This window comes from Anabrus simplex, chromosome 1 (genome assembly GCF_040414725.1).
Source record: "Anabrus simplex isolate iqAnaSimp1 chromosome 1, ASM4041472v1, whole genome shotgun sequence".
In the NCBI taxonomy this organism is placed as follows: domain Eukaryota; kingdom Metazoa; phylum Arthropoda; class Insecta; order Orthoptera; family Tettigoniidae; genus Anabrus; species Anabrus simplex.
This window is the reverse complement of record NC_090265.1, coordinates 1463588284-1463610358: the sequence shown is the minus strand read 5'-3', so window position 1 is coordinate 1463610358 and position 22075 is coordinate 1463588284.

Sequence of the window (22075 nt, the reverse complement as noted above, 5' to 3'; positions counted from 1 at the left end):
TTGCCCAGTTATCGTACGTTACTGCGCGCTCTCCAACCCCTGAGTTACTCGGATCAAAAGACAGGATATGGTAGAACACTGTCCAATTATTTTACCTGAATGTCCTTAGCATAATTTAAAGCCTCCCCCAACCAGCTCCCATTCAATATGCACAATTCTTATATCGCACACATTTCCAGCAATTTCTCTCCGTTTTTATTACACTCTTTGTTTTTACTTCTCCTTCTTTCCATTAGTATTTCATCAATTGCTCTATCGTATAATGGACTCTTTTCGCCAATCCTTGCGTTAAAATCACCCATTATAATTATTCCCGCTTCTTCATTTTATAATTTAATCTGGTTTATAACATCAATAAGATCTTCAAAGAAGTTTTTTTTCTCAAACGGGGACCCCGGAGTGTGATTTTAACCGAAACCTATGAAAATCTCTCTCCCACTCTGATTTCCTTTCTATATTTTTACCCAGATCATTTCCTCACAACCCGATTCCCATATCTCTAGCTGATTACATATTTCATCATTAATAATCACTGATATCCCTCCCGGCCGGCCCCGTGGTGTACGGGTAGCGTGCCTGCCTCTTACCTGGAAACCCGGGTTCGATTACCGGCCAGGTCAGAGATTTTTACCTGGACCTGAGGGCTGGTTCGAGGTCCACTCAGTCTACGTGATTAGAATTGAGGAGCTATCTGACGGTAAGATAGCGGCCCCGGTTTAGAAAGCCAAGAATAACGGCCGATAGGATTCGTCGTGCTGACCACACGACATCTCGTACTCTGCAGGCCTTTGGGCTGAGCAGCGGTCACTTGGTAGGCCAAGGCCCTTCAAGGGCTGCAGTGTCATGGGCTTTGGTTTTGTTTTGTTTGGATATCCCTCCCGGGTAACGCCCTTTCAGGCTCCTCTTATGTTTCATTCTACTCCATACCTTAAAACCCGATATTTGTATATCGAAGTACCCCGGCAACCAAGTCTCTACCATTGCAGTAGTCTCACTATCTCGCATTAGATCTCTGACATCATAAAGTTTGCTCGATATACCCTCAGTAATTATTAATCCCACTACCCAGTCTTGCTATTTATTCGTGGGTACCTCTGATGTCACCAACGCCTTGCTTCTAGTTAATCGTGCTTTTTCTAACTGTATAATAGATCCACTTGTCTCCCGAATTTACATACCGATTTCAATTAAACTATGTTTAATAATAATAATAATGTTATTTGTTTTACGTCCCACTAACTACTCTTTTACGGTTTTCGGAGACGCCGAGGTGCCGGAATTTAGTCCCGCAGGAGTTCTTTTACGTGCCAGTAAATCTACCGACACGAGGCTGACGTATTTGAGCACCTTCAAATACCACCGGACTGAGCCAGGATCGAACCTGCCAAGTTGGGGTCAGAAGGCCAGCGCCTTAACCGTCTGAGCCACTCAGCCCGGCTAAACTATGTTAACCCATTTTCTCGTAGCTCGGCGTTGATGTGGACTTAGGAAGCAAAATGAAAATTCATGAATATCTCGTTTATTATAGCCGGTACGGGTAAAATGAGTAACATATATATGATCGAAAACTGAATTCTGTATAACTTTAGTTATGTAACATTTATTGATAGGACCACTAATAGAACACATATTTCAGAATAAAATTTTAGGCCTTCCCGTAAACTACCATTTCAATTAACGTGAATGTATAGCCTAGATTGTAGTGGCTCATTCCGCAATTTTCCATACCCATTTTCATTAAAATCCCTTCAGCCATTTTCTCGTGGTGCCCGTACATACGTAAATAAATACATACGTACTTACAGAGGTGTCGAAAATTTAAAAATATCCATTTCCTTGTTATCGCTGACACGACCGATACAGAATTTTTTAAACTCTGAGCAATTTAAAGACAAAGCACTTTATATATATATAGGGGCTGCCTGGCCAAGGCGGTAAAGGCTTTCTCGGTTCGCCCGGAAGGACGTAGGTTCGAATCCCCGTCAGAAAGTCGTAAAAGTTTAAGGAATGAGATTTCCAATTCCGGAGGTGCATATGGCCCTGAGGTCCACTCAGCCTATACCAAAAATGAGTACCAGGTTAATTCCTGGGGTCAAAGGTTACTTCCACCCCTCCAAGGGCCTTCATCGCCTGTATGGAGTTGATTTTGCTTTACTTTGCATCTATATAAATAAATTTGTAGGGATCCGCTGTCTGTAATTTCATGTGTTTCACCAATTTTTCAGATATTCATTAGCTTTAGGTTAACAAGCCCGTACCAGGGGTTTTCGTGTCTGTTTGTCTGTTTGTTCCACCATCACAGTGAAACGGCTGCATAGATCTTGACCAAACATCATATTTGAAATATACTGTACTTATCCGTGAGAAGGTTTTGATATGCACATGATTTAAAAACCTTCGAATAGATAGGGGGTTTATAGGACAAGCAAAAATATTTCTTCAATTTACCTTTATACTATAGCTTTTCTGTAAAATCCGTGGACTATATGTGAAAGGTCCCTTCATTATAAACAACTTTATTCCTGTTCATAATTTTGCTTACTCTTTAAAAGAAGGGGAAATTTTCTATTTTCAAAGGGCATTATAATCAGCATTGAGTGACCGACAGACCGACAACTGCTTGCCAGCAGGGAAATAAGGTATTGCCATTTTCATCATCATTCCTCCAAACTCGTGCTGACCCTTGGGAAAAAAGCAAGAGAGACGTCAATTGGTCATTCTGCGGGATATTGATGGAATAACGTTGGAGGTTACAATTGTCCTCGCTGTTAATATTTGAACAGTCCTCTGGAGTGTAGCCCATTATTTCACACCGTAAAGTATTTTCCAGCATTTGCTAAAATTTTTTACTGTATTTCAATTCTACTTCACTTTTTCCGCTTTCATTTCTTGTCTCTGCCATGCCTCTTTAGGCTGAAGTAATAACTCCATAAGACAACATCTTATCTGTTTATCTAAGAATCCCTGCGCCTAAATTTCTCTTCTGTTACCGCCTTTTTATATCCGTAACTCATACTATTACAATTTATTGAGGGATATTTATTTTTCAATACATCCACTTGGCATTTACATATTTGTCCTATCCGGCTGTCATCAGTTATAATCGTATTTTCAAATAATGTCAACTCTCTTAGCTGTATTACTTTCTTCCTTAATTACTCCGTACGTATGCAATAACTAATCCCGGAACATGGACACTGATTTCTTTGAAGAAAAATTCCAAGCTGTTGAAATGTATGCCTATGACTTTTGGGGCCCGGAAAATATCGAAATATGGATGAAATTTTAATGACGGTGCAGACCTTCACCTCGGGATAATTGGTGGCAAAACGGTAAGTCGTATGACGAAGCGGGCAGCAAAATCACCGTTCAATTTGGAGAGATCTACAACTTTGGTCTTATGATTTTTTGTCGTGTCTCTATTGTTGATACTTTAGATAGCGCTGCATTTCCCGATTATCTTCACATCTCTCCAATTCGATTGTCAGTGGCATTAAGAAAATGGGCCTGTCTTTATTATGAAAGCTATGCATCTCTATTGTGAATGACAGTTGCCAAGTGAGCCTGCCTTGAAACGCCCGAACTCCATTGTGATTGGCAGTAGGAAATGTGGCATGCCATTATCCTCAATGCTTCCTCGATGCCTACCTTACATCGGAATCAAAGTATGGCGTCCTCCGTGGTTTTTCTCGGATAGTGCGAAGAAACATGCAGTTTAATATAATCTTACAAACTGCCTTCGCAGTAATTTACGAAGGAATCCGTGTAGCTTACAATGAAGAATACGGTAGCGAAGCATGGGGACATTTGCTAGTTATATATAGAGAAATTATTGACCTGTGAAGGATGGAAAGACACCTTCATCAACATTAGTATTCATGTTACGTGCACAGTTGTGTGATATTAATGAGGGGAATTATATACATACTTGGTTGGCAGGAGAAATGCACGCACCCCATGTAACTCGTTCCGTGAGGAGGAAATTAAAGATCTTGATGAATGGATTGATCAATATACTTCCTAGTAATTTAACCCCTGAAACAATAACTCTCTTTTATCTGCTTGATCAACAACATCGACCAAGAATTCATCATTTCCTGCAGCTGAGGAAGTGCCATTTCCTCTGGCGCGAACACAAAGCGGAAGGGGTAACTCGACTGTTACCGCCACTGGGGTGTCTTTTCAACACCCCACTGTGCCTTCCAGCTATTATCAGTGTCTGTATATGCAACGTGTATTAATGGGTACATAATTTTCGTCATGCATTATCAGAATAGATTGTATTAGGTCCCGAGGATTCATGAGCTTGAATCGATTGCCTGTTAACCAGTAGCGGCGACTGGGAATTACAAGAGGGGGGGGGGGGCGGCAAAGAGAAATCACACTACACAAAATACGTTGTTTTGTGGGACATTGCGGGTGGGGGGAGTGGTGCACAAACATCAAAACAGAAGAACCCTATATAATGGTGAGTTTTTGGTGCTCTCTGAACAAATTTCGACAGAGAGGTAAAGGTTGACAGTTTGCCAACTTCAGTGCGGTAATGATTTTTTGAGATTTTAATTCAATGCTATACAGTAAAACCTTCACCAAAGGAACAGCATTATAAATGAATTACAATTAAATAGAAGTAATTTTAATTTCGTGTGGCTATTTCTGGCTGAGTGCAGCCCTTGTAAGGCAGACCCTCCGATGAGGGTGGGCGTCATCTGACATGTGTAGGTAACTGCGTGTTATTGTGGTGGAGGGTAGTGTTATGTTGACTACACGCTAAGATACTAACAGACACTAAAGAGATTGCGCGCGGCATGCGGGTAAATCATACCTGTGTCCATTACGTTGCTACCGTCCCTCTCAGCACATGCAAAGTGTCCACTACTTGTGGCGTTATACAAATCTGTTAGCCGTGAAGAAGGACATTTTATTGCATATTTCCAAAACGAAAACCCCATGGCACTCAAGCCCTTGAAGGGCCTTGGTCTAGCAAGCGACCGTTGCTCAGCTCGAAGGCCTGCAGATTACGAGGTGTCATGTGGTCAGTACGCCGAAAACTCTCGGCCGTTATTCTTGGCTTTCTAGACCGGGGCCGCTATCTCACCGTCAGGTAGCTCCTCAATTCTAATAACGTAGGCTGAGTGAACCTCGAACCAGCCTCAGGTCCAGATAAAAATCCCTGACCTGGCCGAGAATCGAACTCGGGGCCTCCGGGTGGGAGGCAGGCACCCCTACACCACGGGGCCGGCTTTGCATATGTCCACTAATAATTTTATAAAAATTAAAGAAAATAAGGGAAATAATTAGCTGATAAGACAACTGAGCTTGTATAAATTGCTTGTTAGAATTTTTTTTAGATTTAGCCGGCAAAAATGAAAAAAAGAATGTTTTCTCCACAAAGTGGTGGTGGAGGGCAAATGCCACACCCCTCCCCCCACCCCACCAATCGCCACTACCGCTGTGAACTGTGTGGCCTTCTGTAAAATAGATTAAATGCACACATCATCGACATTCATACTGGTCTGTTATCTCACGTCGAATAATCGCGTTGACTTAATCTGCTAGGTGTGTTGACCCAAGCACATGAGCAAACGCACCTTGGACAAAGCGACCACTGTGCCTGTGCGATAGCTAGTGAATGCGAATACATTTTCATTAGAAGCAGACATCACCCTTTAATCTGAACATTATTGTGTTGTAACTGACGTCGCTTTAACGAGTTAAATCCAGATACTACTTCTCACTAGGAACTACCCAGCCTATTTGAACTCTGCATAAGAGATAAACTTCTCGAGGTGTATACATAATTTCGTAGACTCTAAAACTTATATCTACCTCGCCGAGGCGGTAAAGGCATGCTCGGTTCGCCCGGAAGGACGAGGGTTCGAATTCCCGTCGGGAAGTCGTAAAATATAAGAAACGAGATTTTCACTTCCGGAGGTGCACATGGCACCAAAAATGAGTACCAGGTTAATTCCTGGGGGCAAAGGCGGCCGGGCGTAGAGCTAACCACTCTACCCCAACAAATGCCGAGGTTACATATAGTGGAAGCCTTTACCTTCCACTCTTCCATGGGCCTTAATGGCCTGTACGGAGATGACTTTGACTTTTAAAACTTATATCGTTTTCTGATGTCAGTAGTGAAGAAACCTAGCATGATTGAATGCCCCATCGGGAATATAAAAGGGCCGATGACCTCGATGTTAGGCCCCTTTAAACAACAAGCAAGGGAATATAAAACTGGAACAGGTAGTTCATTTAAGGTGTTCAGGATGTATATTCTCCCAGCATGATAGCAGAGTAAGTAAAATCGAATTACTGATTAATAATGCTAATCGCGGTCTGGATAACGTAGTTATCATCTTGCAGTCGGGATATAGTGGGTCGGCAGCCATGAATATATTTTTCTGTGGTTTCCCATTTTCACACCAGACAAATGCTGGGGCTGTACTTTAATTAATGCCACGGCCACTTTATTCCCACCCCTAACCCTTTCCTACCCAATCGTCGCTATAAGACCGACCTGTGTCGGTGCGACGTAAAGCAAAACTGTAAAACAAAAATAATAATTGAAAAAGCTAATACAGAAAGCGCGCAGTAGTGTTCAACGTTATTATGTTAGCAAGTAGTCAGCCCTGGGCGAAGTAATCTCCACTTCGGTCTCTTTCCAGATCGGCTTTGCTGTACAGGAATGAAAGCTGGGTTGAGTGAGGATATCGTATTCGTACTTTCAACTATCAAACATAAAAGTAGCGAGAATTATTGCTGATACAAATACGTGGAAGCAACAGTGTAAGAATACTCGGAATGAAGAGATAAGAAGAAGCTGTATCAACAGGATTCGGTGGTAGATTCGTATGAGGCCTATGGAGGAGGACAGTTTACCTACGAAAATGATGAGCCAACCAAGAAGGGTAAGAATAACAGGGAGACAGGGAGACCAAGGAGACGGTCTCCTTCTTCATCTTCTACCGCTTTTCCCACATGTGCGGGTGCTGACTGTGTTCACACGTGGATTTGGCTCTGTTTACGGCCGGGTTTCCTTCCTGACGCCAACCCTGTATGGAGGGATGTAATCATTACTGCGTGTTTCTGTGGTGGTTGGTAATGTAGTGTGTTGTCTGAATATGAAGAGGAGATTGTTGGGACAAACCCCAGTACCCGGGCCAGAAGAATTAATCAGAGGTGATTAAAATCCCCGGACCCGACCGAGAATTGAACCAGAGACCCTCTGAACCAAAGGCCTGAACGCTGACCATTCAGCCAATGAGTCGGACATCAAGGGGACGATGATTTGACTAAATATTTAATTACAGTATTTACTGATAAGAGCTGTGAACTTAACGAAGTCACAGTGCTAGCTGCAAATAGAGGGTGTTGAAGACGGTATTTTAATTCACAGGGTCTTTTTAATTGAATGTTGACAGGTTGATCAGGCTGTAATGAAGACGTACTGTTAAGAAATTCAGTTCTATCCTACTAATCATTTTTTTTTTTTTTTTAGTATCTCTTGTTGTACTTCTGACATTAATAAAAATGTTACGCTGCTCTCACTAAGGTACCTACGGTATCTTCAAATCACTAATAATAATGGGAGTTTTGCTGAAAGAGGCTGATAGGCCTTATTATGAGAGAAACACAATGCATAACGGTGGATTTTCAGAGAACTTTTGAGGAGAAGGTGAAAGTCAATATGTCAATAGATATACAGGTTATGGTAGATGCGGGATGCAATAATTAAGTAAAGCTGGTGGGGGTAGTGGTGTTTATTATTTTAAAGGGAACTTCATCTGGGCAACTTTTAAAGAATGAGGGTATCCCCCAAAGGAAAAGGACGGCCACGAAACGCGTGAAAATGAAAAGACTCCGTAGGCCTTCGGACAAAGAAAGCAAATAAATGATCGAAGGAAGGAAGGACGAAAGTATGCAGTTCAGTCCATGCTGAAGATGAAGAAAAATTGTATTTGTATATCTCTTGTTATTGTCTAATTCATCAGACCACAGACTGGTTTGATGCAGCTATCCATTCCTTCCTATCTTCTGCTAACCTCTTCATATCAACCTAATTATCCCCGGATGAACGGGACTAAAAGGGGTAACCTCCAACGGCTGTCTCCGTGGAATCACGGGTTGGCAATTGTATGCCCCTAGTTCATTATACAGTAGATATTCCCTTTACTTGTCTGTGCCAGCTCTTCTGCCCAACATCCCTTGTCTTTCCTTTCTCGACAGTTTCATATCTGTGAGGCCTACGGAGTCTTTTTATTTTCACGCGTTTCGTGGCCGGCTCCTTTGCTGAATGGTCAGCGCAGTGACCTTCGGTTCAGAAAGTCCCGGGTTCGATTCTCGGCTGGGTCTGGGATTTTAACTGCGTTTGGCCAGTTCCTCTATACTGCGGACAGGATGTCTGTGTTCGTTTGAATACACATTTACATTTACATAATATATAAAGTAGAACGACACACTGCAAACCACCACAAAAACAAAATATCGAATAGGTTCCTCCACTTGGGATTGCCGTCAGAAAAGAAATTTGGACGTCGGACTGGGTTAAACCTATTCTAAGTGTCAACCCTACATAGGCCTATGTGGCAAAATGTCAGGAAGTAGAAGAAAATACTTTGCTCTTTCTCTCTCTCCCTTCCTTGCTTTCTTTCTTTGTTCTTTTCTATTTATCTGCGTAGTACAATTTTATCTTCTCAGCAATCACGTTATGTTCACTGCCCTTAGACAAAACGAATTTCCTAAATACGTGGTTCGTTGTTTCCGCTATGATAAGAAAGGGATAAAATAGTTAATATTGTGTTGTGCAATACTGATAATCAGGGATAGAAGCAGATATTTTTCTAATTATTATAAATAACTTAGTAGGTGGACGAAGAGCTGATATGTTGATTTTAAAAAAGACGAGTACTTAGGTGGATTATTGGTGATCCGATGATATTTAAGACAATTTAACAAGAGATGCTACAAAATTTAGGGGCTGCCTGGCCGAGACGGTAAAGGCGTGCTCGGTTCGCCCGAAAGGACGTGGGTTCGAATCCCCGACAGGAAGTCATAAAATTTAAGAAGCGAGATTTTTCACTTCCGGAGGTGCAGATGGCCCTGAGGTTCACTCAGCCTACACCAAAAATTAGTACCAGGTTAATTCCTGGGGGCAAAGGCGGCCGGGTGTAGAGCTAACCACTCTACCCCATGACGTGCCGAGGTTAACAATGGTGGAAGCCTTTACCTTCCACTCCTCCAAGGGCCTTCATGGCCTGTACGGAGGTGACTTTGCTTTTGCTACAAAATTTTGGAAAAATGAAACATTGAAGAACTTGTACATGAATGCCGGAAATCCAATAGATGGGAACAATGAGTTCCAAGTGACATTCACTTAGAACTGTTCACAAGTCCACTACTCACAACGACATGGACAATGAAAAGAATTGCTTTGCTAAGTGACCCAGTTAAAGCGCTGCACATACCAAGGTGGATGCGAACTATCTGATACATGGATTTAAAAGCTCCGGCACAAACCAGACGACGGGTAGTTCGAGGGGACTGTAAGCTGCGTGACGAACAGCACCCTTAAATATACGGCATTTCGCGCGTACAAAGGAGAATTTACTTGCTTTTTATATTTGCTTAAAGAGTTAACAAGTGTGCATTTATTATTTTACCTTGCCGACGAACTCGCTAGGTGTCGCTAGTGTAGCAAACAATGAACATATTTTTCCGTTGCTAATTAGCTGAAGTAGTGTAAACTTTAAAAGGCTAAGGTAAAACAATTAAAATGTTGTTTACCTCAGATAATTCGTGATCGAGGACGTCCTTAAGACTGAAATGAGGCAGTAGTTACAATAATCACACAGTTTTACATATAGCGGTAAGTAAAACATTCAAAATTCTTCACATTTTGACTGATCAAAATAATATTTTAATTCTTTGAAAATAAAATAATACGCCTACTTTTGCAGCGAAAACCCATAATATTCGAATGAAATAATAAATTGCGCATTTAACGGATAAGCGATTTCAGACTTGCAGAAACAGTGCGCGTTGGGTCAAATCCTTCCACAGGAGCTGATGAACCCGCTCACGAACGGGAGGTAGCAAGTAGCAAGTCTCGTTGGACGGGTAAAGTAAACCAGTGCGACCGCCAGTATTCACCTGTTACTTTGCTAGTGCTTATTTATAATGAAGGAGTGTAAGAGGAGTTAGTACGTTCAACAGTCACTCTCTTTTAATACGTCGTGGAAGAATATTTGTTTTTGTAGATGCTAATAAAAAATGTTAATTGTCTTATAAGTTGCAGAATATCAGAGGCCTGAAACAAGTAATGCGCCACTACGAATCCATACATAAGGTTGCGTACCATGGTTTAACTGACGAAGATCGCGCTAAGGAGTTCATTAGCTGGAAAGCACTTGGCATGTACTAAAAAGGCGTTCTTTAACTTGGTTTTGTTGGGACAGACGTAACAAATGTAAAGCCATTCTAAATTAAATGAAAGAATATTATTCGCTTCTTGTTCTTTAATTGCAGGTATGTGCTGAATTCGGAGTGTTGAGTGGACCGACGCTGTACGTGACCTACAAACTTGCGTTTAAATGATTGCACTTTACGGTAAGTCATTACAGAAGGTGCTTCCTTAATGGAATGTATAACTGAGACAGCAGAAGTAATTTACTCTAATGAAGAGCACCAGTTCGACGCTTCTGCTCTCACCGCCACAGTTTCCCGCACATTGTTGAAATGGTACAGGATGCTCGATAGACTTATCGAAAAGACAGCACATTTAGTGGTTTATTCTTTGGCAATGGATGAATAAATAGGTTTGCCATACTTATTCGTAGAGTTGATCACAGTCTGAACATTACTAAGGAATTTCTGGATCTTGTATCATTAAAATGCACCGTTATAGGAGGGGATATTTTTAAGGCTTTGGAGGAATCTATGAATGTCTTTGGACTACTCTGGACTTCTGGCGTTTGATCAGGGAAGTAGTTCACAATTATGAAAGCTGTGATGGTATTCCTGTCCACTGGTTATTTCATCAACAATTTCTTTGTTCGAAAATTGCAGATGTCCGTGACGTGATCCAAAAAGTGATGAAATATATTAATTAACAATGAACACAAGGACTCACAGTTTCAAAGAGTTCCTGAAAGATAATTCGGAATACGGATATATTCTCTGTCATTAAGTGGTACGCTGGCTGAGCCGAGGTACGATGTTATACAGACATTTCTATCGTAAAACTATATGCCTTTTGTTGAATTGAAACGATAACCTACACTGGAACTTCGGGATTCAAACTGTGTTGCCAACCTCACTTTCCTGTGGATCATACTCACTATCTAAAAACCGTGAACTAAACTCTGAAGGATAAAGACGAACTAAGTATCAGCGTGATAAGTAAATTGCAATCCTTCATTTATAAACTCACAGCTTGGATACATTTGCCCACCGTTAGACGCTCCTTCAAAGTACTAAAACACTTGAAAACGAATGTGAAGTCCTTGTAGTTCCTTTCTCAATAGCAATTGAAACAGTAACACGCATACACTTGAAATTGAACTAATTGAGAATCAGTGTAAGGAAAGACTTAAGGACCGTTTCATCAACGCCACTTATCTGACAGAGATTTACAGGACAATACAAGACAGCAAAATTATCCATGCCTGCATAGGTTGGCTATAAAGATGATCATTGGGTTTGGATCAAGATATGTGTGCGAACAACTATTCTCGATAATGAATATAAATAAGAGCAGGCATCGAACCTCCCTGTGTGATATTTCATTAAAATCAGTGCTTTATCCTTCAGCCTCAAACAATACAACACCCCATTTTATGGACTGATAAATCGAAAGAAAAAGCACTGAGGTCTCAGTTCTTTTTCACACAAATTAAGTTTTCCTTTCTAAACGTATTCTTTCTGTAACCATTATGTTATTTCGACATAATATTGTAATAACCAAACCCCATAGCACTACAGCCACCAAGGGCCAGGGCCTTCCAAGCGACCGCTGCTCAGTCCGAAGGGCTTCAGATTACGAGGCGTCGTGTGGTCGGCACGACGAATCCTCCCGGTCGATATTATTGGTTTTCTAGAACAGGGCCGCTATCTCACCGTCGAGTAGCTCCTAAGTTGTTATCATATAGGCCGACTGGACTACGAACCAGCACACCGATTCAGATAAAAATCCCTGCCCTGGCCAGGAATCGAATCCAAAGCCCTTGGGTAAGTGGCAGGCACGCCACTCTTGCACCGCGAGGCCGGCATTTTTATTGTAGACTAATACCACACCAAAATACGTTAACAGAATACACAGACATTTACGCGTATATACACCTCCACTATTTCCAACCGCTTAGCAGCGCTACGTTGTGAGAGTCCAAAAAATGCGAGTAGCTCGCTGACGTATAACCATCCCTACCAGTGCAGTGCAAAGAGGAGTGGCTTTGCGGAAGAGACTACTTTTCGTTCAAGGCTGTGAGGTGACGTCCTTCCGCTCGCGAATCGTGTGCTCGCGCGGAGAGCCCTGATCTTGTACTGGCCTGGATTAGGTGGACAGATCGCGAGTGCCGTGTTATTCGCTCGGTTCGCAGCCGGGTAGTAGACATTTGGTGAGACTGCAATGGACGTATGTTCTGTTTCACTTGCGTTAGTGTCAAGGGCCAGAAACTACTGAACGTTAAAATGAAATAAGAGCTTTACGACATGTGAATGGACAACTAAAAGAACAACAGTAAACTCCCCGACCTCGCTATATTAACACTGTGCTTATTTACTTACTATTTATTTTATGGTTATTGTCCAAGCCTACTGATAGGAAAAGATATCCCTCTACAACATAAGGTCGCTCATGATCTCGTCGACTCTGACCATTTAGCGTATGGCTTTTAGGACCGGAAATCTTCGAGGACATGTTTGGCACGCCTGGCCCAAGTGGTTCGATTTGACGCCCATGGGTGATATGCGCGCCTGGATGTGTAATGATGATAAAAGGCAGAGAGAGAGAGAGAGAGACCCGGTGTAGGCTCATAGCCTACTTATTTTCAATAACACCAACGGATGGACGTATCATCATCAATTCGTAATATACCCTGACTCCATACGAACACAGAGGAGTGGTTTGGGATTGAATCCAGGCTTTCGGCACACAATCTAGTGATTACATATTGTATACCACCACTTCCACCCAGTCAACCAACATTGAGATGATGAATACTTTTTCCATCAACGGGTCTCGAACTGGCTAACTACGGTGTCAGAGCAAATAGGCTTGGCGGATGCTGACCATAGACTCAATGATGAAGGCTAGGCGGTGTGAAATGTCCACTTTGGCGTGAGCTACTAAGTGGGCTCTCAGTTCGCGTTTGCGATAGTGCTTGTGTTCGTATTCACGTTGACCTCGTTGTGTGCGGTGATGAAAATGCATTGCCGACACGCACTATCACACATATGTAATTCATATTCATAGATATAAATGACTTTACATCATGCTACAAAGATACATGTTTAACTAAGATAGACATAATGTTTGAATGTCTAATGTAGGCTATAACTCCCCTCCGTAGATTGTTGATTTAGTACTTCATGCCAGAAACATAGAGCTATAAGCTTATCATGCTACCAATTGCCGTGATCTACTTACTGGTTGTGAGCATGTCGTCATGTGTAATTCATCTTTCTGAAGACTATGCTATATTTCTGAACAAAAATTCTTCGAATATGTATCAGGGAGGCATCCGAAACACATTTCTGTTCTCCAAAATATCTATTGCATTCTGAATGCACTCGAATGCCATCTAGTTGATTACTAACTGGCGAGTCATTTCATGAAACTGAGTACACTCACAAAGAACTACCGGAAGTATATAATCAAATATCAGTATCCACAAAACGGCAACTGTAGAATATGTACGTGGTATATAAAATATATAGCACATCATAAGTGTCTGCACAATCTTGCTGGTTAAGTGTTCATTGAGCAAGTTTTCCCCTTAGATGACACAAAAGTATATTACAAATCTTCTAATGACTCGTAACTGATTTTTAGCTCAAAGAATACCAAATTATGACATGAAAATGTCGCTGCACCTGCACAAACCGCTATGTGATGATATTTGAGGAGAAATACTAACCAACGGCACATATATCTTGAAGAGCGAGAATTCCTTGATAATATTCACACAGTATTGAATCTTGGATGACATAACCTTAGCGACCAAAGTTCTAAGCTAAAATATTTCACATAATTCTTTCCACGCGCACTGAAGATTTAGAGGTAACATTTTTTTAATCACAGCTGAAACAACTTGTGTCAAAAATATCCTTTCAGAAGTTCCATGTTTTCCCTTTCAAGCTGTCCCTTTCTCAACATTACACACGTGTTATTATCATAATTATTAGACTATTATTTCCCGATGGTTTAGCTGAATGGTCAGCGTTGAGCCTTTCGGTTCAGAGGGTCCCGCATTAATATCCGAGCCGTGTCGGGGATTTTAACCGGGTCTGACTAATTCTTCTCGCTGCGTGTTCGTGTTTGTCCCAACACTCTCCTCTTCATTCAAACAACACAACACACTACCAATTACCAAAGACATACGCAATAGTGAACACATCCCTCCACATAGGGTTGTATCAGGAGGGGCATTCGACCGTTAAACAGGGCCAAATCCACATGCGTGACACAGTTCTCACCCACAATCCCCAAAACAGTGGGGTAAGCGGTAGAATATTATTTCTATTAACAATAATAATGTTATTAATTTTACGTCCCACTGATATGTTTTCGGAGACCCTGAGGTGCCAGAATTTTGTCCCGTGAGTTGTTCTACGTCCCCATAAATCTACTGACACGAGGCTGACGTATTTGAACACCTTCAAACACCACCGGCCTGAGCCAGGATCGAACCTGCCAAGTTGGGGTCAGAAGACCAGCGCCACAGCAGCCTGAACTATTCACGCCGTGATTATTATTATTATTATTATTATTATTATTATTATTATTATTATTATTATTATTATTATTATTATTATTATTGTATTATTGTATTATTGTACCAAGTGAGTTCGAGTCCCATCATAGGCAGCCCTGAAGATGGAATTTCATGATTTCCCATTTTCGAACCATGCAAATGTTCAGGCTGTAACCTAATTTAGGTCCCAGTCGCTTCCTTTCCAAGTACACAAAAGTCTTCTAGAATAAAAAAGCGTAGTTCACGCATATTGCAGTAGGCGCAACGTAAATCAGCGGGAAGTGTATTCTATCAATCAAACACCGACCCATACGATCGCGCTACCCCATTTTTACAGTGATATAGCGATTAGGATAGATACCTATAAAAATCAAACAGTGACTGAAATCATTTCAATAAATCATTAGCTTCAAAACTGCAACACGATATCTTCCTTCTATATTTCAAAATGTAGGGGGTTCGCTGTCTGTAATATCGTTCATTTTGTCATTTCTTTTAGATATATTCCGTTTTAGGTCTACTCAAGACTAAATCAACTTGCAATTAAAAAAAAAAAGTGTTTACAGGGCACTATGTCTTCTGGTATAGGCTATAGCAATTTCGTAACTTTTATTGTTACATTTCAGTCTTACCCTTGACTCCGACAATAGGAAAGTGACTGAGGTATGAACGATGCTGAAAATGCCATTCCTTATGCAGCCAGTCTCTGCTATGAATGGTGTAAGCATGTTACTCATAGGTTCGGTTGATGCACGCAATTCAGTGCACATGGCAGACTGATATGTAATAGCAACTTCTGGTTCAGTCAGGAAAGCAACGGGATACTACCTCACTACTCATTCCCCTAGAACGCCTCTTTAGTGATGCCTAGGCCATCCATGACATAGAATGGTGGAAATTTTGAGGATTCAACCAACCTTCGGGCTGAAGACTGAACATACATACATACATACATACATACATACATACATACATACATACATACATACATACATACATACATACATCAAAAAATTCGAAAATTCATCGAACATCTCCCTAGGAAAATTATTCCACTTTCTAACTCCTCATATAAAACAATATTTGCTTTAATTTGTCCGCTTGAATTTCAACCTTGTCTTCATACTCTGATCTTTTCTTCTTTTAAGAACAGAACTTGTTGATATAGTACTGTAATGTCATTCCATGTCATCTCTCCGCTGACATCTCGCAATATACTGCTTTGTAGAACAGCTCGTCTCCTTAAAAAAATCGCGTTGACCACTGAATGAATTTTTATGGCTAATCCCGTGAATGAAAATGCACGAGTTGTATATTACTTCAAAGTTTTATTTTAAAAGGCTCAAATACTGGGTTGCATAAAATAAGTGAAAGTTGCTTCTAACGTTCATTTCAACGGCTCGGCGAAGGCCTTGTGACGGTCGAATAGAAGTGAGAATCACATGTTCACCTTATTGCTGGCTTGCTTAAATCAGCTTTGCCCGCTGGGCACTCAGTTCCTTTGAAGCTAACAGCATATTCAAACGGACATACATTGCGTCTACATTAACTTGTAATTGTTACTCGAGGTAGGTCAGAAAAACTCAGTCGTGTGTTTCGTGATTATTCCTAACGTAATTTCATACACACATATTTATGAACGTTTAAAACATCGACTCTAGCATTTATATGCGCCGAGTCTATTTATTACTCTGTACTACAATAGTGGAATTAAAAAAGATTTTCGAAGAAACCCTGAAATACTTAACATGTTAAATAACTCGTGTAAAGCGGTAAAAGCATTGGAATTACGAAGAAGTTTCTAAAGTACTCCATTTACATTTCCAAAGTTCCTACTCCAAACCAAGGACGTATTTGTAGTTTCAAACACTATTATAGATTTCAATATCTCATATTAATGAATAAAATAATGGTAAATGAAATTAAGTTACAGCTAATGATTGGCACTGTGCTTTGAACGGAATATCTCGCTTAAAACCGACATATAATGGTTCGCGGTGTTTCCAGAACAACGGGGTTGTCAGAAAGATTTTTAAGAGCTGGATTGGTAAAGAGAAGTTACTGCATACCAGAACTTGAAACCAAGAATAAGATGCAAAGGCACGGCTCACAAAAGAAAAGAGCTTACTGGTTGATTTACATGTCAAGTCGTAAACCTATTCCATTACTGGGTTCTGCCCTTGCGCTCCACAAATATACGAGTGGGATGTGCGGTTTTCTCTCCAGAAACTCAGACAGGAAACCGAGTAGCGAATGAGAAATATTGGAAACACATTTGCTACCCATTCGTCTGCCACTACTGTCAAACATTTTCAAGACCGACATGGAGAGCGTAAAACCTGTCATATTCATAAATAACATGTGTTTGCTGTCGGCAAAGAACGGAATGGGGCTGTGTGTAAATGAGAGACCATCGGAGGTCTACTACGATTGAAGTAAGTTTATTATACTGTAGATCGACAGGGCTCATTTCAGATGTAGTCTATGAGAACATCATAGGCAGTTCGATGAAATACATCCTCATATGACAACTCTTAAAGTAGCTTCATTTAGTCTAATCTTCTGATTACATGTCGCGTGCGAAATTTGTAGATAGGCATATATTACTGTAGTATTCTTGTTAGGCGTGTACATTAAGTGGATCTAGAACGAAGTATAACAATCACTAAATGTAATAAACACTATAAAAACATTCGTAAGGAATTAAAGCCTTCCTTCAAAGGTGCATAAATCCCCAGGAAATCACTTTTATTATAATAATTATTATGCCTTTATTTACATGGCGTGACTCAGGCTATAAAGTCTGCTATTCTGAAAAACCATGTCTTATAACATTTATATTACAGATACGTTATTACACGCGCACACTATAATACTAAACTACATTACTAATTGATAAACTTTACACATACAGTAGTTGTAAAATCACATTAAAAGGAAAGAAAAAACAGGATGGTTGGAAGTAATATTCGCTTTCTGTTCTCACATCATGCTCAGAAGATAGGTGTTGTCCAGTCCGATTTCATATACGGTTTTATACTCGTAAACCAAAGGTGAGGACTGAAACCTGGCCAACCACTAGACGTACTCTTATTCAAAATGATAGTAGTGAAATATATCAAAAGGGGTTACACTTCCCTTGCTGAATGTTAATGAAAATATAGATAGGTGTGACTGATCCTAGATATTTCTGCAGTTTTGATTGTGTATAATGTATACACTCATATATATTGTACTATTATTGAATAAGTTAAGGTATTATGGCAATAATTCTTATATTTTAATAAATGTTCGATAAGCAAGTGCTTTTATTAACACTTCGTCTTTAATCTACCCGAATGGTTTCTGAAATTAGTTTTCTGAGTTCCACACTCGTCAGCATATTGCTCTTGAATAAGATGATAAATGACAACAATTGTTATACAGGCTGTTACAAAAATATGTCCTGAAAGGAAAATGAACCGCAAATACACCATAATCTAGGAGTGGGTTAATATGCCATGGAAACATGCATTCCTAGAGTACGGTAAATTAAGGTTCATTTTCCTTTACACACTCGCATAGGAAAATGAATTCAACGAAAATTGTTCTGATGGACTGCATATCAACATGTAGCTGGGAGGTATGAGTAGTCTTAAGGAAAATAACGGATAGGAAAAGCATCATCACATTCGTGGTTTTGGCACAGCAGCGACAATGTATTATTCGGACATAGGTCTGAAAAATGCTTTATTTCCATGTTAAAACTCATTTTCTAAAAAAAATAATTTAAAGTACATCAATAATGGGAAACACGGTAACAGAACATACGAGTATACCAAAAAGCAAAAGCAAAGTTACCTCCGTACAGGCCATGAAGGCCCTTGGAGGAGTGGATGGTAAAGGCTTCCACCATTGTTAACCTCGGCACGTGATGGGGTAGAGTGGTTAGCTCTACGCCCGGCCGCCTTTGCCCTCAGGAATTAACCTGACACTCATTTTTGGTGTAGGCTGAGTGAACCTCAGGGCCATATGCACCTCCGGAAGTGGAAATCTCGTTTCATAAATTTTACGGCTTCTTGACGGGGATTCGAACCCACGTCCTTCCGGGCGAACCGAACACGCCTTTACCGCCTCGGCCAGGCAGCCCCTAATACGAGTACACCACATAAAACTATTTCTTACATTAAATGTTCAAAATGTCCTCCGTTAGCATTGACACATGCTTCACTTCTCCATTGCATTGAATCTGTTCATACATTTTCTTCTCCTGCATTTGAGGAATTTGCCCTGAAAGTTTGGCCTACCTTATTGTTACACCGTGTATTTTAAATAACAGTCGTTCAGAGTACGATTTCGTAACGGTAGCAGGACAACCAAACTAGAGAAAGAACCACAAGTGCACGTATTTTCATTTCCCCTGGCGTAGTTACATAGAACTGGTCATGATAATCCAGTTTAAGGTGCGTTAATATATAATTGTGTAATATCCTGGAAAACTACTACAGTAACGAAGGAATTTAATCTGATCTATATTGCAGTAAATCGAATTGCAAGTATTAAGAAGGATTTTATCAATGTATGCATTATTTTTAATTTGGCGGACGAAACATGAACACGTTCGGTATATAAAGTATTCTCGCGAAGAAAAGACAGCAGTACTGCGGGGTAAATGTGAGTGAATTTTTAATGGCCATTGGCTGCAGTAAAATCTTTATTTAAAATGGGAGCGATTTCGGGTATAAGGTGTGAATCTTCAAAGATCATCATATTTGGGGCGTTATTCAACGACTAACGTTTTAATGAATCCTATAAAGTTAACGAGTAATCTGTGCACAGAAACTGTAAGAGGGTTTAGGCATTGTTCGTGGGAAACAATGGAGCACTCAATTATGAGGAACGTCTGTGAGATCGCCTGGCGTATTATAAAAAGTAGTTTGTGACAAACCTCCACTTTTCATTAAGTGAAATTTATCAACGTGCAATATTTAGCATTTGGAAATTATATAGCATAGATTACAAGAAATTTAATAAATATTATAAGTTATTTACACTAATAGCAATTTGACGTTAGATTATTATTATTATTATTATTATTATTATTATTATTATTATTATTATTATTATTATTATTATTATTATTATATCTGAACCTGCTTCCACATGGACGCTGAATTTGCCAATATTTTGATAGATGAGAACGACTGTGCTTTAAATTTACCGAAAATTGTTTTTGGTATAAATATTGTGTTATATACTCCATAAATTTATTATTAATTTATTTGTATTCCGAACCCTCCTTTCTGACATGGAAAAATAATCATTTCGTATATAATGCTAGATTTTCATTTAACATTGAAGAAAACTTGTGACAACCGAAGCTGAAAAAGGACCATGCCATTAACTGCGTTATCTATCACATAAGTGGTCACAACTTAGTGAACATGACCTAACTTAATACGAACTACAGCACATTGTCCATAAGGGAAGCTCTTTTAGCTTATGGGTTGTGACCTCTGTTTGCCAGTTAGTGGTGTGTGACCGTCTGAGTTAATTTGGAAACATCTTAGAATAGCGCTATCCGAGAAAAATTTTTTTTTTTTTTTTTTTTTGCTAGTGGCTTTACGTCGCGCCGACACAGATAGGTTCTATGGCGACGATGGGATAGGGAATGCCTAGGAGTTGTAAGGAAGCAGCCGTGGCCTTAATTAAGGTACAGCCCCAGAATTTACCTGGTGTGAAAATGGGAAACCACGGAAAACCATCTTCAGGCCTGCCGACAGTGGGGTTCGAACCCACTATCGCCCGATTACTGGATACTGGACGCACTTAAGCGACTGCAGCTATCGAGCTCGGTGGATATGTTCTTAGAACAAATCTTATTTTATTCCATGTATTGTGCGTCCTCTCGTCGCAGTTGTTAAGTTTGGACTGCGTCACGCGATCCGTGCCGACACGCCAGGTCATTGGTCTCGGCGGTAACTTTTTGCTTGTCATACACCGGTGTCATCACCGGCTTTCAGTGGTTGCTTATTGATTTAAATGGTTAACAATCGCCGGAGTATTTTCTAAAAACGTATAGCGTGTTTCCTAAACGCATCCGTCCGTCAATGTACGACATTTTCCTTAACCGCTGGACTGAGTCGCTCATACGTTTGAAGCGCTGGCCTTCTGAACCCACCTTGGCAGGTTCGATCCCGGCTCAGTCCGGTGGTATTTGAAGGTGCTAAAGTACGTCAGCCTCGTGTCTGTATTTTTTTTTTTTTTTTTTTTTTTTTGCCATTTGCTTTACGTCGCACCGACACATATAGGTCTTATGGCGACGATGGGACAGAGAAGGGCTAGGAGTGGGTAGGAAGCGGCCGTGGCCTTAATTAAGGTACAGCCCCAGCATTTGCCTGGTGTAAAAATGGGAAACCACGGAAAACCATCTTCATGGCCGCCGACAGTGGGGTTCGAACCTACTATCTCCCGAATACTGGATACTGGCCGCATTTAAGCGACTGCAGCTATCGAGCTCGGTGTCTGTAAATTTACTAACACGTAAAAGAACTCCTAAGGGACAACATTATGGCACATCGGCGTCTCCGAAAACCGTAAAAGTAGTTAGGGACGTAGAGCCAGTAACATTATTATTCGTCATCTTTAAAATTCCATAGCTTTGTCATAACCCGTTCTTTTGTTTATTATTTCGTAACGATTAATTTCATTTGTTGTAGATAAACGTCACATGTAACAGATGCAACGTAAATGTCAATGTCAAAAGCACATTGCGTAACTGAATACCTTATTTCAAAAGGGCTAAAATTCTCAAAAGTCAAATTTCTGTTGTGCTCTTCTGATGTCACAAAAGCAATTCTAAAATATCTGCAATCAATTAGTCTTTCTTATAATGTGACCAGAGGAGAGAATTATAACCAGAAACTCCGCCTGTGTGGTGTAGTGGTTAGCGTGATTAGCTGCCCCACCCGGAGGTCCGGGTTCGATTCCCGGCTCTGCCACGAAAATTTGAAAAATGGTACGAGGGCTGGAATGGGGTCCACTCAGCCTCGGGAGGTCAACTGAGTAGAGGTGGGTTCGATTCCCACCTCAGCCATCCTCAAAGTGGTTTTCCGTGGTTTCCCACT